Below are 6905 nucleotides of genomic sequence, written 5' to 3' on the forward strand. Positions count from 1 at the left end.
CATTATAACTTAAATCGAGGTACATGAAATATAAAACCAGACACTTTATTTATTTATATATTTTAGACGACCTAAGTCGGTACATTAAGGCCAAAAAGTTTCTTTTTCTGGCTAAATCAAAACTCTATCTCGACCATCCTACAACCTATTCACATGGCCATCTTCGTATCACGTCCTGGTCTTGTCCAAAAAATGCTACCTTCACTTCCTCAGGCCCTCCGTCTACTCGACCCTGCTAGTACCATCGTCATTGTCATCTAAGAGTGGAAGCGGTCCCACTGTGCGCCCATTGACTTGGGCGTAGAGTGCGATATACCCCATCAGTTCGGGGCCTGACGTGAGACCAGCATCCACCGTGAGGATCACGGTAATTCGGAGGAATGTAACATCAAGGAAATCAGGGTCGACTTGCTCCACTTGGTCCCACGTAAGATCAATGGGGATGCCGTAGAGCATAGTGGAAGACGCAGGTTGGAGAGGCATGGTTACGTGTCTAAAAATGTAATAATCCCACAAGAGATGAGTACAACCACTCAGCAAGTGAAAACCTATTAGACTATACCACATGAGTCTACCGCTACTCATCCAACGGAATCCTAAACGTGCAAAATACGAGGTCAAAATAACTCAATTTATAATAACTCTAAGGGATTGTTTGGTAACCGTCCAAACAATACCCAATTTTAATTTTTTGTTCCAGGGAGCAGTTTTGGAACAAAATCGTGTTTGGTAAAATTTTTGTTCCCGGGAACAAATTTCTATTTATTTGTTCTTGGAAGTAGATTTGGAATAGAATCAAGAATTAAAAAAAAAGTTGATTCTTGTTCCAAAAACAAATCTAAGAGTCAAAACCAACTCTTCTTCTTCCCTTTGCTCCTCTTCTTCTTTTTCTCTTTTCTTCTTCTTCATCGATCGTCATCCCATGGTTGCTATCTGCTACCGTCCGCCACTGTCCACCGCCGTCCGCCTTCGCCGCTGCTGATCGCTGGCAACCGGTCCAGCGAGCTAGCCGGAGGCAAGCCCAACCACTGGCGAGGCTCGCCAGCCTCGTTGGTGGCCAAGCGGGCCTCACACAGCTGCCGAGGAAGGCCGGCGATGCTTTGGTGAGATTGTTGACCCTCGTCCGACGACCGACCACTTGAAGAAGAAGAAGAAGAAGAAGAATAGGAGAGAAAGAAAAAAAGGAAAATGAAAAAAGTAAAATAATTATTTAAAAATTAAAAGAAATTGATTTGGAACATAATCAATGAGCACGGTACCAAACGCAATTCTATTTGAGAATAAGAAATTTTGGATAGTTACCAAACGGCTTAAAATGCTTAAAAAATGTTCCCAAGAACATAATAAAAAAGAATTATTTCTAATCAAAAATTGTTTCCAGGAACAAAATCGTTACCAAACGAGCTTTAAAAGAATTTCACGAAAATAACACACGAAGAAGTAAGCAGATATTTGGGGACTCTCAATAATCAAGTCTAGCCGGGTCTAGCTACCACCATCTTATGAAGGGACCCGTGTTACATCCCTCCAGGCATCTCGCATCTCACCTGGCATCACAAGGACCTCCGGGTTCTTATTTCATTCCCTGGGCATTTGAAGAGCGTTGCGCTACGCCCCTCTAGGCATCTTACACCCTACTTGGCATCGCAAGGACCTCGGGGCTCAATCACATTCCCCAAGCATCTAGAGGGCACCATTGTCACGCCCCTCCAGGCATCCTGACACCCGGGGCATCGTCGCAACGGTGGACCAACGATATCAATCAATTCAACCCTTGGCGCAGCAACTTAAGGATTCTATTTGATTTCATCCAAAGATAACTAGACTGAACCACTCACTGATGCATAAGACTAAGGCCATCATCCTAATCAAAACCATACTATTCTGAAATCAACTTAGTCTAACCGATTCGCCTAAGGAATTCTAGCACCCGAAACACTAAACCACCCACGTAGAATTGTCTTAACACTACAATACACACCTACTTGTTATGACCTTGCATGGCCACATAGCTTACTAGCACAACTACGGCCTCGACTACTCCCGTACCATCTACATGCTACTCGCCTCAAGTCTGATCAAGACCCGTGCCAGGACCGGACAACGACTCGACCTACGGAAGACTAGTGCTAACTTCTTTGACGATTGATGCGGGCCATAGCTTTACAACCTAAAACCAATGCTGACCGTGCCGACGGTCGTCACAATACACGACTATACGGGTCAATATCGAATCCAGCTCTACTCGACACAAAACAGACCCGAATACAACGGTAGCTCGACGCATCCGAACCTAATTTTGCTGATTCCTAGAATGGAAATCTGAGTAACGGCAGTACCACATAATATAGAGAAGTAGGACCTCCACTAGCCTTGTATCCACGGGGTGCGCGCTGGTGGCACGGCTGATGGCGAATCAGCGAGACGGTGCAAGCTGAACGATGACAAAGTTGTAAGATCTCCGGTTGGCAGCGGAAATGGGCTAGACGGTGGTGCGGCGAGGTGGTGCAAGTGGCCGGCGTCGAGCAGCAAAGAGGAACAAAGCTGTGTTAGTTTTCTGGTAAGGGTTTGCCGAAGACGTTAATAAGAATGAGGGAAGGGAAATAAAAGGAGTTCTTTTCCCTTGCTTTGGCTTCTCCGCCGGTTAACTAATTTAGTCAACAGTCTTTAGCTTTATGGCAGCGCAACAGGAAGGCATGTGGAGGGGACATGGCTTCTTGGCTGAAGTCCCCTCCACCACTTTGCTGAAATCGCAACAACATGGCTGCGAATTTAAGTCAACATCTTCCTTTGTTGACAATAGAGGGGATGTGGTGGAGTTGGCGTAATGAGGGTGGGAGGTTCTCAACTCTTCTCTTCAGCATGTGTACGTATGCATGGGGTGGGTGCAGCTCGCATGAGGAACTAGCTTGGCGACGTGCTGCGGAGAATGAACATTGGTCTCGTTTGGGGCATTTCATGAAAAATAATTTAAATGATGTGATGGACTTGGTGATGGTCGAGCTGTCATAGTACGGCGGAGATGTGACGATAAGGTGATGCCGCGAGAATGTTATGAGACGAGATGGTTCGGTACGGTGATGGTGGTAGCCAAACAGTGGCCATGAATGGCGCCAACAACGTAGTCCAATGACAAGCTTGTTGACGCGGCATGGACCGTTATGTATTCGAGACTCGGGCAAAGTCTAGATATCACAATATCGGATTTTTTACTTTCTATTTTAGGCGTGTTATGTCTACCCCTTATATAGCTAAATCCATTTTTCACAAAAATTGCCATCAATCTTCCATACTTTTGTCATGGGCCGATCGATTAGGATTGTAACCATACGACAACTTTAGCTCTTTTGGATCGGCTCGGATTGTTGAGGCATCTAAGCTAAGCCTTACTTAGATCGATTGCTCACTCACTCGCTCACTCGGATTGTAGAGGGAGAATTTTTCTAGAGAGAGAAGCGCATTTGACTAGGGGGAGGGCACCCCTTCTTGTACTAGAAGCCATCGGATTACAACCATTGATCGAGATTTCATTTGGCGAACAGGATCATCCCACCCAACCTACTAACCACCAACACTAATGCTAGGAGAGTTTTAAACCTCGGTGCAATTACCATATTGCCTACCCTTGGAACATTCCGGAAGCTCTCTTGTTGAAAATCCTAGCAATCACAAGAGTTCTTCCTCGAAAATGCACAGACCCTTGGTTGCATAAACCTCGTGACTATGACATTCTCCCCCACTCATTCGAGCAATGCCCTCGTCGCTCTCAGCTCGAAGAGCGGTCTTCTTGGTATAAGCACGGGCTCTCTTGTTCCGATTTTGTTTGGTTCGGAGCCTCTCGAATGGTGGACCATATGTCCCCAACTTCAGCTCGAGCATGGCACACAGCAAACACTCGACCTTGGGGAAGAGTAATTGGATCGGCATGTCGCAGTTGGAGTAGGAGGATCCAACTCTTCTTTTGGCTTCTCCATGGATGGCGACTTTGGTTGTGGCTTGCTCATGTGTTTCTCGGCCTTCAGACTCTTGTCGAGGCTTCGAATTGTGGCGATGGTCTTACTCATTTCATCATGGGGATCATTGCCAGGCATTGTGAATCGTGGATCTTAATGGTCTTGGTCCTCATGTCTATCATGGACCTCACATTATGGAAAAACTGCATGCCCATAATGAGATCATAGTCATCGAGAGGGATTACCTTGAAGGAGAACTTGCCCTTCCATCCTCCAATCTAAACGTCCACGTTAGGAGTCGTCCCTACGCCAGCAAGTCCATCCGAGTTGACGGCCTTGAAGGATTTCCCGTTCAACTTCACATGAAGTCCCAAAGCTTTGGCTACTTCGGTTAACATGAACATGTTTGAAGCACCCATGTCGACCAAGGCGTAGAGGGCTCACCCACATACCTCAATCTCCACGAAGAACATGTCTGTGTTCGGGGTGGCTTCATTCTTCTTGGACGGCGATCGAGCTTGGACGCCATTGACGTACTTCACTGTTTCAAGTCAAATTTGCCACTTCTCTTCTTTGGGCTCCTCCTCCTCTTCTTCTATGGCAAGGAGGGCATTGATCTCGCCCTTCTTCGGGCACTCTTGGGTCCAATGCGAACCTTTGCAAATAAAGCAAGGAGATGGCAGGGGTTGATTGAACTTACTCGCGGTATAGTCCGCTTGGGGTTGACCCTTTTGGAAAGAGCACGGCTTGGACGTTCCTTCTCCCCCTGACTTGACTCGGCTGCCTTGATCTTTTGGCGCATGGAGAGTGTCTCCACCTTCGTCCTCGGAGTGTCGATCTGACCTCTAATCCCGTGCTCGACTCCTTGATGAGGGACTCAGCCACACTTAGCGCCTTTGCGAGACTCTTCACATCTCGATGCTTGAGCTCGAGTTGCGTCCACGGCTTGAGTCCATCCATGAACGCTCCGAAAACCTCATCTTCTCCTAGATTGCGGATTTGGAGTTTGAGCTCCGTGAATTCCTTCACGTACTCTCGGATCGTCCCTCTTTGTTCGAGGCGATGGAGCTTGCTACGGGCTTTTTGTTGAGCAAACTCAAGAAAGAAGTAATCTCGGAACTCCCTCACGAAGTCATCCTATGTATCCACAGGATCGGCGCCACGCTTGGTCTCATCGCATCTATTGCACCATTAAAGCATTGCAATATTCGTGAGGAACATGGAAGCGGGTCTTACCTTGATCGATTCGTCTTGGATGTTGATGTCGCCAAAGTATTGTTCAATGCTCCATATGAAATTGTCCACCTCCTTGGCGGATCGGTTGCCTTTAAATTCCTTAGGCTTCAGCACCACTTGCGTGGGTGTCGACCCATTGGCGATGCTCAACTTGCATAAGGCGAGCTTAGTCTTAATCTCTTGGATCTCCGCCTTCATGGCTTCGACCTCGTCCCTACAAGGGTTTTCTTCCTCGATCACTTGGATCTGTTCCCTTTAGTAATCGATCGACGCTTCAAGCGCTTCATCCTTATTGTGCAGCAAAGCTATAGCTTGGTTGATGCCAATCGTGAAGTCTTCACGGAGCAAGACCTCAACCTCCATGATTTGGTCTCTCACATCGTCGAGTCCTTCCATGAACTCAGCCATGGCACTCCATACCTTCGCAAGCTTCTCATCGAGTGTGGCTACGACATCCATCGAGGCTTCTCTTCTCTTAGTCCGGCTGTGAGTCTCCTTGACTTGGACAGCCTCTCCATCCATGATAGCTTCTAGGCTCGACATTTTCTCAAACAATTGGTGCTCCTCTATCTCTTGAAACGGATCTCCCTTCTTATTCTAATACCACTTATCACAGGCTAATCAATTGGAATCGTGACCGTGTAGCGACTTAGGCTCTTTTGGATCGGCTCAGATCGTCGGGGTGCCTAAGCCAAATCTTGCTCGGATCGATCGCTCACTCGCTCACCCGGATCGTAGAGGGAGAAAGTTTCTAGAGAAAGAAGCTCTAGAAGAGAAAATGAGTCTTTGACTACCGAATGGTTGGATGGATGCAAATGAGGGGGGGGACACTCCTTATACTAGAGGCCCTCAAATTATAACCATTGATCGAGATTTCATTCAATGGGCAAAATCGTATCGCCCAACCTACCAACTACTAACACTAATGGCAGGAGAGTTCTAGACCTCGTCACAATTCTTTGTATCGCTCGCCCTTGGAATGTTCCGAAAGCTCTCTTGTTAGAAATCCTAGTGATCGCAAGAGGTCTTCCTCAAAATGCACGGGCCCTTGGTTGCAAAACCTCGTGACCGTGACACTTTCCTCTTCTTCTTTTTTTTTTCAAAAAAAAGAAAAAGAAAAAAGAAGCTATACTATTTCCACCCTTTATATAACTAAATCCACCCGATGTTATACCAAAATTGCCATCAATCGTTCTACTTTTCCGTTCCTTTTTTTTTCTTTTTTTTTCCCTATTTCCATCTAGGATCTTGTTGTCATAGTTAAGAATTTTTTTTTAACGTATCCCTGTATATTCAAGGTAGTATGCTTTCAATTTATTGTTAGATTTTCCTTACACAAAATAGTTTTATCAAAAAAAAAAATTTCAAGAAACCTAATTCTTTTAAACTTGTGAAATGGTGTGTATGGCAGTTACATTCTATAAAAAAAAAAAAAAAAAAGATTCTAAATAAAAGTAAAAAAAAAAAAAAAAAAGAAGGAAGGTAAATAAATTTTGGGTTATCACTTTAAATTGCAATGGAATGATTTGGGCAATTTTGCTTTTTTAGTGGAAAATGGGGTGATTGCAATCCTTTATTTTCTTCCTTTTACTTTGGGCTAACAATTGACTCATAAAATCAGCTACAAATCAAGAATAATATCTTTTGTATATCTTCATCAAATGAAAGAAAACAAAAACCAATTTGTCGAAGCCGTAGTATAGAAAAGTAAATAAT

Source organism: Eucalyptus grandis, chromosome 8 (genome assembly GCF_016545825.1).
Source record: "Eucalyptus grandis isolate ANBG69807.140 chromosome 8, ASM1654582v1, whole genome shotgun sequence".
NCBI lineage: Eukaryota > Viridiplantae > Streptophyta > Magnoliopsida > Myrtales > Myrtaceae > Eucalyptus > Eucalyptus grandis.